This window comes from Pteropus medius, unplaced genomic scaffold (assembly GCF_902729225.1).
Source record: "Pteropus medius unplaced genomic scaffold, Ma_sr-lr_union100, whole genome shotgun sequence".
NCBI classification, from domain to species: domain Eukaryota; kingdom Metazoa; phylum Chordata; class Mammalia; order Chiroptera; family Pteropodidae; genus Pteropus; species Pteropus medius.
The window spans coordinates 878,656-900,712 of NW_024343105.1; the positions used below are offsets into that span (position 1 = coordinate 878,656).

Below are 22,057 nucleotides of genomic sequence, written 5' to 3' on the forward strand. Positions count from 1 at the left end.
TGTCCTGTCAAAACCATTTTAGGTTATATGAAGAGAGTGAAATCTTTCTGTTCACAGCCTCCAGGTTTGCATTTTGATTTTATTTGAAAGTGTTTATTCAAATGTGTAGAAGGGAAGTTTGGAATATTAGAATCTAAAACAAGCAAATCACATAGTCACAGATGTAGCAAAGAGTGCATGACTAGTCGCTTGAACAGAAATCTGGATTGAAAACGAAGTTTTGTTTTAGAGAAGCACATCTCATACTGTATTCCAAATTGATGACAGTCATCGAGAGCACAAGAAGAAGTGATATGACTACACGTTTTTGTTTTGCTGGGGAGCGGTGTAGTAACTGCAGTAAAATGTGAGTTCTAGAACACTGTACTTAAGGACTGTCCAGGTGTGTTTTTTCTTTTTGACAAGTTCTTTTTTAAAGATGGAGTGACATTGTGACCAAAATATTGTTTGTTTCTGAATTCGATTGAATAACCAAATGAAACAAATGATTTGACATTTCCTCTGGCATGTCTCACAAGGCTGAGCTGAACCATTTCTGAACTGTCATCTCAGAAAGCACCATGCGCCAGTTGAGAGATAAACATATTACCCTAAGAGAAGATAGTGTGTGCATTTTTTTTTTTTTTTTACTTTGAGTTGTTTACAAAGGTTCTAATGAGGAAATTAGTAACGTGTACACCAGTAACTTCTTTTGATTTTTCATTTATGATGGATCCCAGAAAGTGTTCATTAGGAATTAAGAGAAGCAAAAACATAACTCTGTAAGCATTTATGTTTTTAGAAGTTTGTAGGAAATACAGATAGGCACCACCTTACAAAACCGATTCATCAAGCTCTTTGATTTTTGTTATTGTTATCAGATGCCCTGTAATGGCAAATAAAGGGTGGCTTAGCCTTGAACGGATGTGACTGCAACCATCAGGAATTCCTTTATAATTTAATCCCAATTGATTCCTTGTTGAGATGATTTTTATGTACCAAAGAAACTTCAAGTTTATTCTGTAATAGTTTATTTATTCCGGAACCCAATGAGTTGTTAAAGCTCTGGTTAAAAGCCAGGTTTTGGTCACCGGTCCAGCCTTATGCAAGTCACTATATAGTTTTCATTGGGCTTTTGGGTATGTCACCAATAATATGGACACTTTCAGGATGCCCTTCCAGGACCCCGAATTGGGAATGGCACTGGACTAGTGATTGGTAATCATAGAAAGACAGAAATGCCTGAGGTAGAGAGTCATGCTGGCAGAAATTAGAGCTTTTATACAGGAAGTGTTTCACTCCCCTCACATGTGATGATGTTGAACTAGCCAGCCTGCCCTCTTCCCAACTTTCGGTACTGAGCACTTCAAAGAGGGCAGTCGTGCATTGACAGAAAAGAGGTAAGAAGCATTGTTCACAGGACAGAGTTATAGTTGGTGGATTTTTTTTTTTTTTTTTTTTTTGCGGAGAGGGGATAAACAGCCTTTGTTTTAGCAAAAAGCTTTGCATATTGTAGAAAATAGGTAATTCAAATCTTGTAACATGGCTACGTTTCATCAGTCCACTGTCATCATAAGGAAAGGACTCTGTCCCAGTTAGTATCAGGGTAGTATCTATAAGTTGCATTTCCCATCTTTCAAATTCAAAGGGGTCTTTTGTTTGTTGGTTTTTTACATTACTCCAAGAGATTAAGAAATTCCCTTGGCAGGGATAGTATTCAGTATTTATAGGGCAATTTTATAAAATTAAGATTCATAACATAGAAACTGAGGAATTTTATCGAATAATCAGATTTTACTTTAAGGGAATATTTGCCTTTATTTTTTGCACAGAACAATTCAGTGTGGAAAACAATTTAAAAGATGTTAATTAATGGCTGGCTGTACTTGTTCACACAGATACCACCAGTATGAAAATGTCCTATCAGTTGTAATGACTGATTTTTGGGGAGGTGAGGAATGCGTTTTTTAGGGAAACTGACAGGAAATGATCTAAAGGAAACTTGCATCTTTTGACCATCTCTTTCAAGATGTTAGCTGTAGAGCAAGACTTCTGACAATGTGAAGAACTTGGGGGCTAAAAAAAAGTGTGAGATAAAAATGACATGAAAACAAAGAAGGTGCAAATATAGCTGTATGGCTTTGGTAGGTACATCACTTATGAGACAATCAAATCAATGACCAGGTGTAATGTGATGGGAGAAATTGAAAGAAATATCTTAAGACGTGATCTTTGCCTCCAACAAATTTACATGAATAAATTAGATGCCAGCACGTAGCTTTTACTTTGCAATTTTTGTTACTTTCAGTCCAAACTAAATTTAAAAGTGTCCTTCCAGCACTCACCCTGATAATCCTTATAGTAGAAAAATATTGTTATTTTTTAAAATTGAGAATTTATGGATAGCTTTTGCCTGATTTTATACTTTATATAAAGTCTTCATTCTTTCCTTTACAATATCTTCACTCTACCTGCTGCCATGGCAAATTATTTGTTATAATGCTTTAGTCTTCAATAATAGGTAATTAGTGTAGAAAAATTCAATGCAATTTGATGTCAAAGTTAAAGACCTCAAGGGAGTTCCTTAATTGATACACACCTGCCTCTCGGCTGGTTTTCCCAGCTCAGTTTTGTATTTAATGAAAAACATATTTTTGTTGTTGTAGCTGAGTCTCTTACTCTTGACACCACCCCTCATTAAGCGAGCCTTCCCTGGAGGGTCACTTGGAAGGGTGACTACTGTTTGGTGAGCAAGGGACTTAATGAATGACTGAAGCATGCATTCTAGAATGTTCTAGGGGAGGGTACACTAAACCTTATTTCCAGTTGAAGTGAATTAATTTTTGTTTCACACACACATAGACATATAATTAATGTTTTTCCCTTAACATGTAATTCAAAATTCAGATGTTGAGAACTCTTTACCTGAAGGGCCAGATATAAGTTTTTTAGAACCTGAAATTTATACCATCTTAAGGGTCCTCTTTAGGAACAAAGGAACAGAAAAACATCTTACACTTGAGATGTTTACAAAAACAGACAATAACACATGGCTAGGGCTCCTCCTGGAGCCTTGGGGGACTGCTGCCTTGGAGGCCCTGAAGCTTGCGTGTCATTAGCATCATGGTGTCTTTATCTTTGGCTCATGGAATAATAGTTATTATTAAAATGATAATTTGAAAAGAGTGCTTTATATTAGCCTCAACTTGGTAGAATTTAAAAATAATATCTAATTCTAGGTGATACAGGCAAGGCAAAAATGGGACCATACTATGAAAAAGCCTAATATTCAGTGCCATTGGGTTTCACAGGTTCTGAAATAGTTTGTTTGGCAGTTATAGCTTCAGCAGGTGGTATTCCAAAATATATACAGTTTAGTTTCTGTTTCCTGTTAATTTAATAAATAGCAGTGATTTAAAACTGCTCTTGCAGAGGTCTCTGATGGCTGAAAATGGAATGCATTTGAGAAGAGAGGAAACCATTGGCAGCTGCACTTAGCTTAGTCACTGATAAGGAAAAAGACACCTAAACTGAATGTCGATGCATAGACTGTATGTTAGGAGTGTTATTTGTGGTTGACAATTCATCCACAAGAACAGAGTCACCATTTTTGGTTGCTCAGAAGTTTATGTGTTAAAATAAGTAATAAAATGGCTTAAGGTATATTGATTAATCATAGCATTGTCACAATGGGCATTTTAAAATCACTGTTTATACCACAAATAAGAGTAGGAAGATAAAGTACTGTGAGTCTACAAAATAGCTTCCTCGAAAAGCAATTAACTGATATATTTTTTTAAAAGTTCATGGAAGATAAATGGTTTAGGCTTCCTATTTCCTGTCACTCTTGGTTACCTTTGTATGAAAATGGGATTTCTTTCAAATTAAAGTCGGCACCAGTCTGCCGGAAGAAAAAGGCATCTGCAAAGCAGTGTGTACATTGCATACTTACTCCAGTCTGAAACTCTTAGTTACATTTGAGATGTATAATGTTTTCAAATCCAAGTACGCTATCCGATTGCTCATCGATGCACCGAGGACGTGTGGCCAGCCTGGGTCTTGGTTCACAACTGTCGTGGACTATTCCCACCCCCACCCCTCCCTGCCATCCTCTTCCAGCCCCTGCAGAGGAGGCCACGTGCAGGAGGTGTGGCTTCGTTAACAACATCATGGCGTGCCCCTGCCCTCAGAATGCGCATCCTCCTTGTTCTTCCACGCAGACTGAGGAGCGTTAACACGCAGCACTTCGATCTCGTGCTGGATGAAATCACTCATTTTCCACACTGTAGAAGGTCTCGCGAAGGCAGGCGCGTGGAAATGTTTCTATACTTTTTGGTTCTTTGATGTTTGGCCAGTGGGGCCCTGAAGGCAAAGCACTTCCTCACTTAAAAAATAACATTGAAAAATGTGATGAGTGTGTATAGGACGTGTCCTGTCGCACGGAGGTGCTGGTGCCCGGTTCCAACCCTTTGTCTTGAGGCTCCTTTCAGGTCACTTAAAACACAGCATTTCCTGGCTGTGCGGTGGGGGCGGCCCCAGAGCTGGAGCCATCACCGGCAGGCCCTGGCCAGGGGGTGCTGTCCGCAAACCCCACTTGGCTTCCCCCCGTGTGTCTTCCCTGTTCTCATAAAGCTTCCTCTCCCGGAAAGCATCTGGATAGAGTATGGGCTGTTTTCCTTAAACTGCAGGCTTATGTGTTGACTCTATCCCTGGGCTCGTCAAGACTCCTCTGTATTTGGAGCCACTTGAAAAGATGTGTGATCAAGCAGCGCTCCCACCCTGGAAAAATGTCGTATACAGCCCAGAGAGAAAAGCTGCTTCCTTTGTTCATCGGTCTTTGGAAATCAGAAATCTGTGCAAGCTGCAGACATTCAGGGGAGATGTTGGGCACAGTGGCAAGATCCTGGCCCTGCAGACCAGCAAGGTCTGGGTTCAAATCCTTGCTCTGCCACTTGTGACCCATGTGACTGTGAGCAAGTCATTTGACTTTGCCAAGCCTCAGTTTCCTCATGTGTGAAGGGGAGAAATTGATAACACTTGGTTTGGCAGAGTTATCAGAAGGAGGAGTAGTTTAGATAAAGTATGTAACACACTCAGTGCAGTGATGAAAGAGTAAACATTTGGTAAATATTGGGAATACCTCTGAAATAACAGCAAACAAAATATGAAAATGAGGATATTATTGGAGGGGTGTGCGTGCATGTGTGTGTGAGAGAGAAGGACAGAGACAGGTGGGAGGAGAAAGGAAAATGAAATTCTGAAAGTTATTTCATTTTTATTTGTTAGAAATTACTGAATTCTGAAGATGAAGATGATCTTGGATTAATAGACAAAGCCTGGGTGACAGAATTCTCCCCTGGTGAATGCTTGGTCCCTTTTGATGTTTTATTGCCAAGACTGGGATAGAAATGTCTCTTGCATTCTGTGTACTTGGCTTTTCTGAGCTATTATTATCTATTGGGAGCATAGCACTCTTGAACTTTATTTCCAGTTAAGTGAATCACGGAATCAACAAGATTTAGGCCGAGGAAAAATGTTAGAAATTTCAGGTAGTAGGTAATGAGACTCACTGATTGAACAGAGCTCTTTGAAGGCGCAGAGTATTAAATAGCACGTTTAATTGAGCTAAGCCTTGGAGTCACTTACCCACGTGATCAACCAGCGTGAGCAATATCTTTCTAGTAGATGAAAGGGGACGTTCCCTGCTGCTGAGGGTCCATCTCTTTGCCACAGACGGGCCAACTTTGGAGCAGAATGAGAAAGGTGATTGTTGGAGCTAGATCGTCTGAGTTTGACTCTCACTCCATTTGCTCAGTGTCTTTGTCTGGGACAGGGAATCATGGTTATACATTTATTAGTTTGCTGGGCTGCTGCAACAAAGTAGCACAAATAGGTTGGCTTAGAATAACCTGAATTATTTGTCTCACAGTGTCAGAGGCTGGAAGTCCAAAATCAAGGTGCGGGCAGTGTTGGTTCCTTCTGAGGGCTTGAGGGACACTGTGCCGGGTCTTTCCTTGGCTTGTGATGGCCCTCTCTCCCTGTGTCTTCACATTGTCTGCCCCCTATGTGCGTGTCTGTCCAAACTTCCCCTTTCTTCTTGGCCTTCAGTTACACTAGATTGGAGCTCACCCTAAATACCTTACTTTAACTTGATTACCTTTGTAAAGACCCTACTTCTTCGAAAGTTTTAAATTGCAAGGGATACAATTCAATGTGATAGTACCTATCAATAGCATTTTTATGACTACTTAACTAGTTAATGTTCATGCAGTGCTTAAAATAGTGACTGGCTCATAGTAAGCACTCAGTGAAATCAACAATAACAACTCATAGTGATTATTATAATTACTTTTAGTAGTTCCAGTGCACTCAACCCTAGATGGTTTGAGAGCTCCGGAATCCGGAGATTGAGGTGAAGTGGGTGAATTTCACTAAAATACAAGCTCCTTAAAAGCAAGGATTTTTGTTTTGTTTTTACTGCTTAGTTTACTTGAAGCATCCCTAACTGTGCGGGCATGTAGTTGGTACTCCAATGGTACTAGCTGAATTAGTTAATTAACTTAAGGATATGAGTGAAGGGGGTCTCTCCCTCCAGTAACTGACCTCCTCTTGTTGGGGCCTCAGTAATTTCTGCCAAAGCTTTTATGGGAAGAGAGGAGCTGAACGCTCCCAAGACAGAATTTATAGCTGCTGTTACAGGGAGAAATGGGAACCATATTTACTGAAGTACGTAAACACAGCCCACGTGAAATAAACCGTATTGCTGTGTGCTGACCTCAGGAACAAAAGCTGAAGCAGTCAGTGGCTATGCCAGAATGTTGTGTGCTCTGCCTCGTTTTCCTTGCTCTCTTTTGTTTGGTTTTCATGAGCAGAAGCCCTGGCTTGGGGACAGTGTGTGTCGTGTGCTGAGGCCATGCTGCAGGCAGATGCTTGTGTTCTCTGCATAATATGAGCTGTAGCAACAGGAGGCAGGAACAAGGAGGGGGATGGGGGATATTAGGGGAGGGCCCCAAATTTCATACTTTCTGCCATATGAATTACATTTTGATGGACTTAAAATAGCCCAGAATGCATGGAGTTCTTAGAGGTATCCCTTAATTCCAGAGGGTACTGAATCTCAGGATGTTCCTTGGGCCTTTTTTTCTCCATGGCGTTGTATTTGCTTCATTGATCCTATGTCTGTGACAATATCTATTTCACTTATTCATGGTAATGCATTGTTTCATAATCTGTGCAAACAATCCACGTATTTATCCAGAGCTTTGTTTATTTGTTGTCTTGCACACACATCCTTTGAAAATCTTGCTGGTTACATAGCATTGGGGTCCACAAAGTCCTAGACGTGACTTTAATATGCAGGAAGTGGTTGACCCCTTATCTGTGTGACAGAAAGATAAATGGTGGAAAATAGGAAAATAAATGCATTCAGCTATTTTTACAAGATCTGAAAACTAATAACAAAGATTAGCTACTCTCCTCCCCAAATTCTTAGACACCTAGAAAATCTTACAGGGAGCATCGGTGATGGGGTGTTTTCCTACTCTCTGTGACATCTGAGTCAGGTCTCATCCTATCTGTCCTCTAGCCCCACAGCTAAGAGGGAACTTAGGGCCTCCCAGGTGGCCTTCCTGCCTTCAGGCTGCTCTCACCCATCCTTAGGCCCACCTACAAATACACCTTTCTGTAACTTAAACTTCTTAGCTTTAGTTGTGCCCACTGGGATTTTAAATTGTTGACTCTTTCAGTTTTTTTTTTATCATTATTCCTGTAGGTTAGATCCCCACTGTGTCTCTCATGCAGAGTCCTGCCACCCTTTTCCAGATGGGCATTGAGGTACATTCAAGATGGGTTTTCAGAATAGCCTTCTTTGCTTCATCATAGCCATCTAAATCACTCCTTTACCATCTGATTTTTACCCTTTTATAATTTGTGATAATATAATGGAAAAAGGAAAAAGCAGAGGAGGTTGGGGATGCACCCTGAATTGGAGGGTAGGGAGCCAATTATAATATTGAAAAGGGGGAGGGGTGTAATCCTCATTGAGAAAGTGAGATTTGAGACACAAAGAAGTTAGGCAGGAAGGTGTGTGGAAGAAAAGTGTCAGAGAGGATTTCTAGAGTGGAGACCTAGCTGGAACGTGCCTCCTCACCCTGCAACAGCAAGAAGGCTGTGTGTCGCAGTAGGTGCACAAGGGGAGGGCAGAGGAGAGGAGCCCACCTTGTGTAAGGCCTGTGGGCCACAGTCAAGACTTTGGCTTTGCTACGAGTGACAGTGGGGAGCCACTGATGGAGTTTGAGCAGAAAGAGCCATGATGTGATTTAGGCAGTAAAAGGATCAGTTTGGCTGTCATGTTGAGGGTAATCTCTAATGGGGCAGGGACAGAAACAGAGTGTCGGCTGGCAGATTACTGCCCTAATCTCGTGATTAGGACAGGTTGCAGCAGAGGTGATGAGGAGCTTAGATTCTAGATATATTTTTAAGGAGTGCCAGTAATGGTTGCTGACAGCTTGGATGACAGATAGAGACCAACTGAGGAAAGATCTTTGACCTGAGCGACTGAAAGAATGTGCTCTCATCTGAGATGGGAAAAGCTATATGTGAAGCAAGTTTTTGAGGGGAGGAGCAGGAGTTCATTTGCGCTTCTTGAGTTTGAGGCATCAGGTGGACACCCAGGTGGAGATGATAAGTAGGCACAGAAATTGGAGCCACAGTCTGGAGTTTGGTGGAGAAGGAAACCTGTATATGGTTTGCTGGAGATACAGATTTGCGAGCTGTCAGCATTTGTGTGCTGGATGCGGTGCCCCAGAGAGTAAGGATGGTTCAAGAAGGCACGTGAACCCTCGTGTCCCCACAGCAAGGGGTTAGTGGGAAGAGGAGGAGCCAGCAAAGGATGCAGAAAAGGGATCAGGAGATAGGAAGAAAGAAAACAGTATAGTGTCTAGAACCTTCAAGGAAGAGAGGTATCAAGAAGGGAAGGGAGTTATCGCTGGTGTCCATTCTGCCGATTTTGGATTTAGGAGCATGAAAGTCACCAGGTACCTTGAGAGTTTTGGGGGCCAAAGCCTGTTTGAGTTTAAGAGAGAATCAGGAAGAGGAATTAGAGACATCATATTTAGGCAACACTTTCTAGATGTATGTCTACATTGTAAAAATTTGAATAAAATTAAGGCAAAAAATTACCTGTAATTCTGCAATTTGGAAATAATCACAGTTAAGATTTTGGTATAGATCCTTCTGTTTTCGTTTTTGTTTTTTTCTATATGTATACCTTCTTTATTGAATTGGGATGAAGCTATTATATATGGTTATTTTCCCATTTATTTTCTTACATATTAAAATCACTTTACCATGTCATTGAACAATTTTTGGCAACATTCAAAATATGGCCTTTGTATCTCATTTAGTTGTGAAACTTACTGGTTTTATCCTATGGTGATACCATAATTTCTTTACATAATATTTCATTGAGCATTTAAGCTGTTATCTGTTTTTTCACTATTATAAATTATTCTGCAGTGAATAAACTTAGAAGTAAGTTTCATGTAGATATTTTCCAAAGAAAAACTCTTAGACATTTAACTTATTATTCAAAAATGGAAAGGTTTTCATACATACTCTTGTGAATTTTGTTCATGTCCTTTACTCATTTTTCTGTTGGAAGTGTTTGTACTTTTTCATACTGAGTTTTGAGTTCTTTAAGTATTAAGGAAATTGAGCTTTCCTAAATATAAGTAATTCTCCCAGTTTGTTGATTAACTTTTGATCTCTTCCTTTGTAATATAGTTAAAAAGTCTATTTCTATAGATACAATAAAGAGTTAAATCTATAATATGAAACCTTTCAGGAAGTAGATGAAAAGTTATCTATCTGGAATTTATTTTGATATAAGGTAAGTGTTTAGTTATTTATTTTTTCAAATAATCAAATTCCAGCATAACCGATTAATTAGTCCATCTTTATAATTTCAGTAAGAAAAAAGATAAATACTCCATCTTTATGGAATTGTGATGTAGCTATAAGTAGGGGTACTATAATACAGTTTCTTGTGAAACTGGAAATCTTAAGTCAAAATGCTCACTCTTTCTTCAAGACCTAGCATGAGTCCTGCCGCTTCCACGGGCAGCTCCAACCTCTGAGGAGCGAGCACCCTTTCCTCTGTATCCCTGTTGTATCAGAGTCTGTTCTGTTACCATCTATTATTGCTTACTTTATTTGTGTCTGTCTAATCTTGCAAACATTGTAAGCATCTTGAAGACAGGGTCCTCTTCCCATTTATCTTTGCACCGTTTCTGGGTCCTATTAGATCAGTACTGAATTATTTTCTTTCTGAGGTCTGGACATTGAATTTCTGCTCCTGAAAAATAGAGAGGCAAACCTGCTTTTACTGGTTTAAATGATATTAGGTAAATCAATGACAAAAATAAAGACTAAAGACCACAATGAAGTGCAAGCAGAGCATAGAATCTGACCCCGCCCTCATCCCCAGCTACTTCCAGACTTCTAGGTATTTCCTAAGCGTGCCATTTCCTTCTACACTTTTCTCTCTTTGCTTATGCTTGGTTTATTATCTTTTCCTAGATTGCCTGCCAAATTCTCTCTTCAAGGCCAGTTCCTCTGATTAAAAAATAATAAATACTTGGAAGTTAGAAAGTCACATTTAGAATTGATTGTTGTTAATATATTGGCATATTTGCTTTCCATCTTATTCTTGATAGTTTTCTGTTTAATTACTCATTGTTTTTATTAACAAATTCTATGCTTATTTAAATAATTAAAATAAAAAAATGAAATTGAAAAATCAACTCGCATCCCACCATCCAGAAAAAAAAATCACTAACATGAGATGAACTTTATTCCAGATAACATTCTCTCTTTCTTCAGGTGTCTCTGTCTGTCTGTCTGTCTGTCTGTCTCTCTCAGTCTCTGTCTCTCTGTCTCTCTCTCTATATTGTTCTGTCTCTGTCTCTATTTCTTTAGTTTAATCAAATTTGGATCCTCTCTTGAACTTTGATATATATTCTAAAATGCCCGTCTTGTTATGTCTTACAGATGGTTTGCTCTTTCCAATTGCATACCTAAAGAATTATTTCTTTAAATTTCTGCAGCTTAACCAAAATATGTGCCAGTATTGAGCATTCCCTAAAGCATGGAGTGTTCTTTCAATCTTTCAGGATTAGTTCATTCTTCTAGTTCTGGGGATTTTTTTTATATTAAGTGTTTGCAAATGTTGTTTGCACATCCTGTTTTTAACTTGCCTCTTAAAGTACTTACCCTTATGTTGAATCATCTTTGTCTTTCTCTCATATCTATTAGTTCCTTTCTAATTGCTTTGATCTATATTTTTTCATCTGCACTCATCACTGTTTTCCTAAGCCATTTCTATGTCAGTAAGTCAGTTTTTGTTGTCTATTCTGTTTTCTGCTGCCTCTCATTTTTTGCATTAGCTCTATCCCATGATCATACAGTTTTGTTAAAAAAATTTTGCCCCCAATGATTACTTGTCACTCTTTTCTAAGAATTTACAATATTCTAATTCTCATTTCTATTCTATTAATTATAAGATTAGTTCGTCATAATTCAAGGTTTCATTTTTCATGAATAAGTTAGAAATCAAATTTTCCTATACATACACTATTAAATTTTGCTCCTTTTTTTAAACTATCATTTTCCAGTACCAAAACACTCAGCAAAATAAGCAGCTCTATTAGATATTAATTAGAGCTTGGTGCCACTTCATGTGATGGATTTCAAAATCAGTGGCTTAAAAACAAGGCAAAAGTTTCCTTTTTTTTTTCCATTGTATATCTGAGGTACTTATCTGGGGTGTGCAACTTCTGTCCTGTAGCATCCTAACATGGATGCAGGCTCCTTTTCCCCTGTTGTTCTACCACCTATAGGAGATTTATGCTTGTCCACATGATTCCAGATGGCCCAGGTTCCTTTCCAGCCCTCAGGGAGAGAGGGAAGAGGGAAGGGGCAGGGGAGGGCATATCCGCCCTTTAAAGATTTAACTTGGAAGGAGCACAGACCACTTTGTCACATATCCCATTGACCAGAATTAGTCACCTTCAAAGAAGGGCGAGAAATACATCCATCCATTATGCTGGGTCACCATGGGTCCAAATAAAATTTTTTTATTATTATGGAAGAAGACTTGAGTAGATATTGTGGAAAAACAATCAGCCTCTGCCCTATCTATAGTAGCTGCTACTTTATATCAGTGGTTGTATGTTAAAGGGTTTATCTCATGATTTTCGTGAGCCTTCAAAAGAAGGAATCATTTTCCCCAACCTCATTTCCCCAGTGCCTGAGTCCAACATATAATAGATGTTAATATTTTCTTTGTTGAATTGTTGTTTTGCATTAAAATGACACAGTCTGTATAATTTTTTGAATTTCTGAAAGAATGGGGTGTATAAATTCATGAAGTGTTTTAGAACATTCTGTAGATTTCTGAGAAAAAGAAAAAGGCTTCCTATTATATTCTAGTTTGATAATTATCCCTGAAATAAATGATAGCTACAAAGTATGTGAATTTGATGGAAGTCACTATAAATATAGCGATTACTAGAGGCTTCTTTTACTCGATATGAAAATGACTTAGGATAATAAGTGGATTCCTATCTAAATTCATGAGTTCTCTTATGACATTTGGGTTAAGCCTGAAATGGATTAATCTTTTTCTGATAAAGTTTCTTAAGCTGTGATTTCTCTGGTGACCACGTTTAATTAGATATTAAGTAAACTGCTTATCTTTATACCAACAGGTTTTATGACTACATTTTTTTCCTGAGCTGTGTTTCACAGATTAAGTTGCTAGCAGAAGTAAAAAAAAAAAAAAAAAATTAGTAAACTATATATCCTTAGATTATAAATTAAAAACATGCCCACTTTTTAAATGAAAAATAAATAAGCTTAAATGTAAAGGACAGAGATAGGTAAGGTAGTATAAATATATACACATTCTAGTGAAAAGAAATACATTTTGCTTTTCCAAATACTATTTTTTTTCCCCTAGAAGTTGGGTATGCTTTTTTTAAGTGGAAAAATTCTATTTAATCTGAAAAGGCTGAAATGTTTTATGATAAGGTTCTGAAGGTTTTAATTAAAAAATTGAGTTTTCTTTTTTTAAAATACTGTATATCACAGTAAGATTGTCCAACTCCAATATGATGATGTTCTGATGTCTCCCCCGGCCTCCCCGCCCCCTGATGCTGGAATGGCCACATAAATGTGGAACACCAAAGATTGATTTAATTTTCTCTTCCAGTCCTCTGGAACCACAGAGACTGGTCTGGAAACCCCAGACAACCTTTCGTACAGACCAGAGTGAGAGAGTTTCTGAGTTGCCAACAGTATTAAGATGCAATATGGAAGGAAGATTAGCAGTGGTCAGATTTCCTAAAGGCATAAACTTTGTAACGGTTTGATTTTTCTTAGTTCCATTTGATTTCCCTGAGCAGAGCAGATATTTAGAAGAGACTCTTACTCCCTGGAAGTCTCCTTAGTTCCATCAAACTGGAAGTAAAATGATTTTTACCTTTCTCTCTTAATCCCTTTTCCTCCCCACATGAACTTCAAGTGAAGAACAGGTAGAGGTGGGTGAACCGAGTAACCTCTCTGGGAGGAAAAGTGTCTCACCTTTTCTCACCTGGTTCTGTAAAGCCTTTAGTTGGTTGGGGTTCATCTATGTGCTGGGTCTGAGTTTCTGGCATGTGTCACAGACCATGTTTCTAGCATGTGTCACAGTGTGGTATTTTTGGGGCCTTGGTGCTTAAACAACATCCAAGCTGCGGTCTTCTTTTTCCAGCTGTTTTCTGGGTGGTTTCATTTTAACGGTTTAGACCCACATTGACATGGCAACACATACCATTTTCTCACTGGGACTTGACGTCCTGGAATCGTCTTGACTTTGTCTGTATCCACACCATATCTGTTGATCGATCTTTTCAAAAGTCTCATAGTCTTCCAAATCATAGTGCTACCTTTTTATTTAACTATTTCACTTTCATATTAGCTTTTCTGGCTTTTGAATGTTCATCTCGACAATTTCTCTATAACTCTGGACGACATTATCTAATTAATCACCCCAAAGATCCAGTTTTATCACCAGCTAAAAGCATTGGTAAATTCCCTATTCTGCGCAGGATACAGAACAAGCATTCTATGGACAAATATAAGTTGTTCAAAGATAATTCAATTTCACAATTCCTTTCTTTTTAAAAAAATTAATCGTGGTAAAAAAAAACAGCATAAAATTGACCATCTTAACTATTTTTAAGTGTACAATTCAGTAATGTTAAGTATATTCATGTTGTTGTGCAACAATATTTCATAATTCTTGAGGGTTCTATTACCTCCTCATTGAAGAGAATTGTGAATCCTGTTACATCTAACACAGGTTTTTAAGTATTTTATACTACAGAACTTCATACCAGTCCATTGAAAGCATTATGTGCAGATAAGTGGTGGCTGCTGGAATATTTTGTGCCCACTGTAACTGTGCTGCTCTGTCTTCCGTTTCCTAGTATCTCCAGCGTGAGTAAAGATGGTGCCTCACTCATGTTAAATACTTGGTACTGTTGTTGACTGGCTATGATGGATGATAAGACCATTGTTGATGTAGGATATTGCTTTTCCTGACCACCTTTCAAATCATAATCATAATTGCATGATGTTCCAATGAAACAATTCAACTACATCAAGAAAAAAATAGCTAATATTGTTAACACTCTCATACCAGAGCAATTAAAATTAAAAAGAGGATATGTGAAAGCAGCAAAATGCTTTTCTAATATCTGTTAATGATCTTATTCAAGTGAATTATTTGATTTTATGTGCATTTTCAAATGCCTTAGAAGTAAAATGAAAGAGAGCATCCTATTTTGAACTAATTTTCAACCTTCTAATTTCATATGATTAAAATTCACAAATGGACTTTGCAGGCTTCTTTCCAAACCTAAGACCCTGATTCTTCTTTTTTCAGTTTTTAAATTATCATTGGGCCAGTTGCAAGCAAGACTGGCTAGCTATAAGTCTTTGGTCAATTTTCTTAATTGCTCTGGCTTTCAGGTGTATGCAATTTTCCTTATTCTGTTCTAAACATATTTTGATTTCTTTACGTGATGTACCAATGACCAAAGTAGAAATATAATGTAGAACAATGTCGGGCTCAGCACTATGTTCTGTTCTTAGTACTGTAAAAGAGACTAATAAAATCTTGGTATTGCAATTTAAAAAAACCTTAAGATTACAAGATTAAAAAAAAAAAAGTTGCATGCCCATAAACCTGAGAAATTACTTTTATATTTTATGCATTGAAATGTTGGAATTCTGGATCCTGTGCTCTTTTTTGCCCTACACTTTTTCGGGAAGGGGGTGCTTTATCCATTGCGAGTTTATATACTATCTATATGATTACAGTATGTTCTCCAGTCCTAACCTTCCCTCTAAGCTGTGAAGCCATATTTCTAAGTGCTTTCTTGATGTGCCTGCATAGATGCTTTTGTAGACACCCCATACTTCCTTTTTGCAGAGGGCTTCTCCCCTAAAATTCTGCATGTTGGTTATAGGAGGGCCTTCACTGAACCTCTAAGCTAGACCCTTGGAGTCATTCTCATTTGCTGTACTCCCAGCGTTCCACTTCTACTCCACCATTAATTCCTTTTAATCTTAGATCTAAGAAAGTCATGAGTGGGATCCCTCATCCATTTGTTTTGTCACCTTTTGGCTTCTTGCCATTAATCTCAACATCCACATCACTAGCAGACATGCACTGCTAAAAATATTTTTTTTTCCTAAGAAGAGGAAATGAAAAGGAACAGCTAAATCTGATCATGTTAAATTCTTGCTCTAGCAGCTCCCTTTGTCACCCCACTTTCCCAGGAGTGTCTCCCATGTGTATTGTGCAGAGCATCAATTTTGAGGGATGTCAGCTTACTTGATCAGAAAACATTTTTTGCAAGCAACTCATAGAATTAGTATTCTGAGAAACATGCTAGAAAATACTAACCTAGAAGAAAACAAATCTAGATATGTAGGCCCAGCATATAGAACCTTACAGTCTTACACCAACTCGCCCCTCTAGCTTTAGCTTCACAGTACCAAGCCAGGTACAGTGCACTTTGGCCACTTAGAACTAGATTGTTGTCCCCCTAACACACCATGTACTTTCATGCCTCTATGCTTTATGATCAACTTCTCCATACCAGGAATCTTCTGTATTCACTCACCTTCATCCCATCAAGGCAACTGTCACTAAACCTTCTTTATCATCTCTGTGAAACCTCTACTCATGCAATGAGTTGCTTTCTGGGTTCCTTCACAGCACTTCTTATCCCCCATCTATTATTTATCCATCCGTCCGTCCGTCCATCCATCCATCCATCCATCCATCCATCCATCCATTCATCCATCCATCCTTCCTTCCTTCCTTCCTTCCTTCATCCATCCATCCAACCTTCCAAGCTATTAATCCATTTATCCATCCTTCCATCCGTCCATCCTTCCATCTGTCCGTCCATCACCACCTGCCTATCCGTCCATCTTATTATATTTTCATTAGATTCACATAGCTGTCTCCTTTAACAGTCTGTGAGCTCCTACTCAGGCTGACACCCTGTCTTATTCACCTTCATATCCTTGGCACTGAGTACAATGCTTAACCATGCAGGTGCTTTACAAATCAATGTCAAATTAAATTAAAAAGCTTTAAAATCACATAGCAGTTCTTTTCACAAAGGATTCATAGTGTTTTATAAGCAAGTGTCATCCTAGGCTGGAGATGGAGGAAGTAATGTATTTTATTATACTCTGTCAGAATTCTGGCTGGACATTAAATTCTTAAATACCAGAGAATATTTTTAGAAAAAGTATGGGTAGTACAAAGTAAGCTCATGGATAAGCTTCATTCGGGATAGCAAATGATCAGTAGAAAACTGTCAACGCTCTGAGTGAATAGGAATTGGAAATCATATAATTTCATTAAGGATACAGATCTATTGTCCTTAAATGCTAGCTACAAAGGAGTTCTTTAAAACAAATATCCATAGTCTGGCATAAGCAAAAGTCCAGAGTAACATTGCTTATTCCAGCTAAAGTTGGGAATAAATTACAATTAGATGAGCCCTGCACTGTCCTAGGTCCTCAGCTTGATCTCGGAATGACATTAATGGAAATGTCTGTGGATGAATTTAAACTAACGTCAGCCTAATACACCAGCTCCAAGTGTGTGTGTCTGTTTGTATCAGTGCGTATGAAAGCAAAAACCTCATGTTAAGCTATTTCAGTTCACTTCAACAAACCCCACTTTATGGAGAGGTCCATTGTGGTAGGTACCAGTTCTCCTGGACTTTCACTTATAAATGTGGACACCACGTAGATTAATGTAAAAACTGTGGATAAAGTTTTCCATATGCTTTTCTTTTAGGTTTAATGGTTTAACATTGATTACTATGTAGGATCAAGCTATCAGAAGAGAATTCAGCCTTTGCAACAGTGTTGAAACAGATGAACAGACATAAAGAGAGAGGTCAGAGAGGCCCTCCTCTTAGGGTAAAGAAAGTCCCTTTATGCCTTTGACCCCAGTTCATATATTGATGGTCACCATTTGAGAAGTGCCGCTGTGAAGCCACTTAAAGTAAAGCATGTGTGATTATGTTTGTAATGATCAGCCTTTTTGTCTCCCACAGAACTAACAGGGATGAAAGTGTGTGGAAAACACCACCTTCATCATCATTAGTAAGTTTACTTTTCCAAGTACTCTAATGGCTTAATGCTTGCTTACAGCAAGATCTCTACTTCTGAAACTGTGATTCTAAATGAAAACCCCACCACTATTTAACCTACCCGTCAAACATTACTGAACTCCACATTGAATATCTTGGTGGTGGTAGTGCTTTCAATCAAGTTTAATATTCACTCTTAGAAAATATCAGATCAACTTGAGTAGGCATTATCTTGTATTTTTTATCTTTGCATTAGCTTATTTACATCTGTGGCTTTCTATGAGGATTATCATTCCTTAGGCAAAACAGTGTAATGTATCATTTAAAAAATGCACTTAGAACCACATTTTACTGAAAATTATGTGTTTAGAATTACTTCTTTCCTTTATAGTAGTGAAAATGAGCTACACAATAAAAATTTATTTTTATTTATATTTTTTGGGAGGATAATGAATTTCACGTATTAGACAAGAAACTATCCTTGTCTAATTTAAGCTTAAACATTTGGCTTGTTATTCAAAGAGTAAAACTTATGACTTGTTATTAAAGATTGTTAATAAAAACACTGTTGTAACAGTGTCAGGAAGTTGTGAACACTGGATGGTTGGTTGAGTCATATGCAGAAGGTGTGGCTAAAATTGGTGAGAACATGCTTATGGTTGACATTGAAAGTCATGAAGTTCAGTGCATGCATTGCCTGTCTTTTTAATGTATTTTTTTAACTTTCTGTGGAAGTACAATTTATATATGGAAAAGTGATCCTTGAAGACAGTTTACATATTGAACACATCTGCATGACCATCACCCCAATTAAGAAATGGAGCATTACCGGACCCCAAGAAGCCGTCTTGGGCCCCTCCCAGTAACTACTTCACCTACCCTAGGGTGGCCACCAGCCTGACTTCCAACATAAATTGCTCTTGCCTGTTTCTGTACTTTATATTATTGGCTTCTTGTTTAGCATCATTTTGGTGAGATTCATCCATGTCATGTGAATTGTTGATTGCACTTTCTCATTGCAGTAGAGTGGCATTCCATTAATTTGTCCCCACCTATTCATTTTTATTATAATTTTATCATTCATTAATTTTATTTCTCTGATATTACTGCCCACCAGTTTACCTTCAAAAAGGTCAAATGCTATTCCTTTTACTGAATGTGCCATGCAATCTTTTTAAAACATAGATAAATGAGGCAGCAATAAATTTAGCAAATTTTATGGGTAAAAGAAACTGGTGGCACATTTTCATTATTTGAAAAGAGGTCCTGTCCATAGCAATCCATTGCAATTCTGAATACGTAAAAAGAAAGCAAATCTGGTAGAATGCCAAAATATAGTTGTAAGATGATGACAGAAATACAGTTGTACTTAAGGTTTGGACATTGCCTTATACTTTATCATTGACCGGATGATATTTTTAAGAGACTGTATTAGAGCAAAAAAGGTAAATTTGGTTTGGTTACCCAGTACAAAATTTCCAGCATGTAAATGCCTCACATCTGTGTATTTGTTTTGCTGCAGACATAACCAGCAAGAGTTTAGTGATGAAATCTGTTCTTAATTATGGGAGCAGCTGTTGGAGTGCTAGCCATTTTTTTCCCTCCTCATGTGAAGTTGCCTGGTTTACTTATTTTTGCCGGCATTTTTCAGGGTTGCTAGTGCAGAAAGGGCCCCTTTGTGAGAGGTTGCAATTTGTTTTCTGTATGAGAGCCAGTGCAAATGGACTAAATCTGCACAGCAGGGTGGTTTTGTCTGTCCTCCTAGCACAGTGCAAACTGCCCTACCTCGGCTCAGCACCAGGGACCTGTAAAATCACCCAACAAATGAGGAGGCTATTACATGTGCTGGCAAGAATCTCAGGCAGGAAGCAGGACATATGAATTAACTGGGTCCTTCTGATGGGTGGCAGAGTGGACCGATACAGAACTGGAACAGATGATATTACCGTACTATTTTGTTTTCATTCTTGTGAATTTATTAACATACCTCTTCCCATTTCTATTTAGTTATTTTTACATCTATGGGGCTGTCACATATTATCATGTCGTTCACCAACACAAAGCAGAAACACGTTCAGATAATCTTTTAGGTGATTTCTTAAATAGTCTTAGTGCTCAGCCCAAGGCTTTCACAAAAGGGGCCTAAATTTTAATTTCTCCAGGTATTTCATAGCATACCAAAATAAGGACTTCGGATGAAACTGAGGATCTTTCATTATTAAAATTTTCAACTCAGGACTGAATTTAGAAGCTTCATAGACCCCTTTCTATACAGAAATCAATGATTTGTTTAGTTGGGAGTGATTGATGCCTGTTTATCAGTCTTAGATGCATCACGCTCCCTGTCATTTTACCTCTAGCCATAATCGCCTAAACACTTGAAGCTCGACATTTTAAATGTTAAAGACAACTTAACACTACCTTGTAAAATTGAAAATAAAAGTCAACAACAAAAATGCAAAAACCAAGCTTGCTCTTAAGTTAGGAGGAAAACACTTTTACAGTATTTTGTTTTATGTAAAAAAAGAAATAACTTTTCTTTCTCATGTTTGAAAAACAGGATTTCATAAGCTCTGTGAAGTGGATTTCTTCTAAATTAGTGAAATTAAAACTAATGTTTAATTTTTCTGCTCTGCAGGCACTTTCTAGAGCCATGTAGGACTGTTGCAAAACCTTTGGAGTACTCAGTTCTCTAAACCTTCTGAAAACTGCTTGCCTGGCAGCATTTTTCTCTTTCTTATTTTAATTAAATGCAGACCAACCAGAACAATTATATGAGTAATTCAGCCCATTAAAGCCTCTTTTACACAAAGAATTCAGGGAATAGTGAGTTTTTCTCACCTGAATTGTCCAGATAATTATGTTTGTGCCTCTGGCCCTTCCCAAGTCAGTAGATTAAAAGACGCTGGTCCTACTTTCTGCTCTTCAGCCTTTCCCAAGGGGGCAAGCCACCCCAAACATTGGCAGGCCAAAGCTGCCTGCTTAGCAGAGATTTTGTCATGTATTTGATGTGGATAAGTTCATAGCATTAGCAGTAATAGCAATAACAAGGACATTTAAAAGTAATTCACAAATGATCCACAAAAAATGAATTGTATCATCTTGGATTAAGGAAAAAAGATGACCATTATCCTTTATATGAATTATTGAGAAATCGTAAACCATTCAAGGCAGAATGGAGAAAGCGGGCCAGAGAAAGAGTAGACTTCACTGGGTTCTGCCCCCTGTGCTGCGGGGGTAGATGGTGACTAAAGGAGAACTGAGTTAATCTCACACTGTACCAGGATCTTCTGGGTCGTAAAGCAGAACTTAAATTTTATTTAATATATTTCTAATCTCTTACGGCTGAGTTCACACATGAGTGATTCTTTAAGGGGCTGAGACTTTTGTCTATTAACAATATGTAGATTATCCCACGAATGCCTGGTTATGTACTTGAAATATGAATTAGTACTTATACCTTATGACAGAGATTATGTCCTATCCCTCAGGACAGATTACCTGTATGTGACAATAACCTGAGTAATCGTAGATGTGTGAATGTTTTCAGTTTCATCCCCTATTGAAACTCCTCCCCCCCCACCGTCTTTAATTAGGAAGTTATTTTTCCTGTCCTTTCTGAATTTCTGTATTATTTTTCATCTTAGTTCTCTTCTTGATTGCCTGGTCTTCAGTTTCATTTTGAGTTAAATGTTCCATGTTTAACATTTTCTGCAGATTTCTAGTAAATTTAATACCCTGGACCCACAGCGTGAGGAAAGTTGGAACAGCAGACCTGCACAGCCATTAGGGGTGTTGCCGGTGCCTCCTGTGCCAGTTTGAGACTCAAGAAGTCAGGCAACACAGTGAGTGTGGCTGCTCAAGCTGGGTTGCATTTCTCTGTTCTGTTTGCGTTCCTCGGGTTTGATCACCTTAGAATTCCAGTCCGAATTCTGGAGGACAGAATGGTCCCAGGCTGCTGTTGCCTCCTTGTGTGTGGCTCTTCTAAGGAAGAGCCTTAGGTGGGTTTAGTACCTTTGGAACATTGCCTGGGCCCTGACATCATTAATATAAAAAAAAAAAAAAAGTGGAAATTACTGGTGCTTTTGTCTTCCAATAGTTGTCAGCCAAAGGCTCTCTTTTTCAAAACATTCTGGTGATTGTATATATTAGGTAGTTAGCAGTAGTCGTTGGACAAGTTTAGAACATAAAATATGTCCGATTGTTGTAAATGAAGCGATTTCCAGTGACAGTTTGAAGTTTATATGAGTAATGACACAGATATCAATTCCTATTCATTTGAGTTTTTAAAACACGATCCCAGATTTAAAGGCAGACTGGGGAAAAAATCTGTTAACATCCTTAGATGAAAA

The 22,057-nt window shown here is 38.1% G+C and overlaps 1 protein-coding gene across 5 annotated transcripts in view; it reads left to right on the forward strand.

Moving 5' to 3' along the window:
• Nucleotides 1-22,057, forward strand: part of AFF3 (ALF transcription elongation factor 3) — a 461,951-nt gene that overhangs the window by 81,863 nt on the left and 358,031 nt on the right. The window lies entirely within an intron of this gene.